The sequence below is a fragment of the Elephantulus edwardii genome, unplaced genomic scaffold (assembly GCF_000299155.1).
Source record: "Elephantulus edwardii isolate Elephantulus edwardi_28Jun2011 unplaced genomic scaffold, EleEdw1.0 scaffold00062, whole genome shotgun sequence".
NCBI lineage: Eukaryota > Metazoa > Chordata > Mammalia > Macroscelidea > Macroscelididae > Elephantulus > Elephantulus edwardii.
Window position 1 is genome coordinate 3,754,501 of NW_006399812.1, and position 1,004 is coordinate 3,755,504.

Here is a 1,004-nt window from a genome sequence, read left to right on the forward strand (position 1 = left end):
ACAGCGCAGGAGGGGAAGACCCTCTATGAGGTGGATTGATTCAGTGACTGGGGTAATCGGGATGGGAATGTCAGAAACAGTGTGATTGGCACAGGACAGAGGAGAGTTTAGGGCTGTTGTACATAGGGTCGCTATGAGTCGCAAGTGACTCAACGGCACATAACAACAACGACAACGTCAATTAATATAGAAAAGTCCTTTGATACAATCCAATACCGCTTTCCAATTAAAACAGGCAGCAAAATGAGAACAGAAGAGAATTTCCTCAACATAGTGAAAAGTATACACACAAAACCAAGAGTCAATATCATTCTCAAAGGAGAAAGTCTAAAGGCATTCCCCTTGAGAACATGGACCAGACAAAGCTGTCCACTATCACAAGTCATATTTAATATTGTATTAGAAGTACTAGCTAGAGCAATAAAACAAGAAAAATAAAAAAGGAGCATAAAAATTGACAAAAAGGTGGTAAAACTGTTATTTGCAGACAATATGTTAATGCACACAGTACAACAACAAAAAACCTGTTAGAACTGGTTGACCAACTAAGTAGAGTGACAGGATAGAAAAGTCAATTGTATTTCTGTATAGCAACAAAGAAAATATAGAAAAGAAGCCTAAAAAGCAATGCCATTTAAAATAGTCAACCACAAGTTGGTTTCCTCAAGATCAGAGTTAGACTCATCAATAACCTGTGTTATGCAGATGATGCAACCTTGTTTGCTGAAAGTGAGGAGGACTTGAAGCACTTCCTCTAAGATCAAAGAATACAGCCTTCAATATGAATTACATGTCAACATCAAGAAAACAAAAATTCTTACCTCTGGGTCAATAGGCAAAATCATGAAAGAAGAGAAAAGATTGAAGTTGCCAATGATTTAATCTTGCTTGAAGCCATAGTCAACATCCTTGATACTAGCAGTCAAGAAATCAAGAGACACTGCACTGGGAAAGTCTGCAGTTAGGAATCTATCCAAATTATTGAGAAGCAATGATGTCAGTTT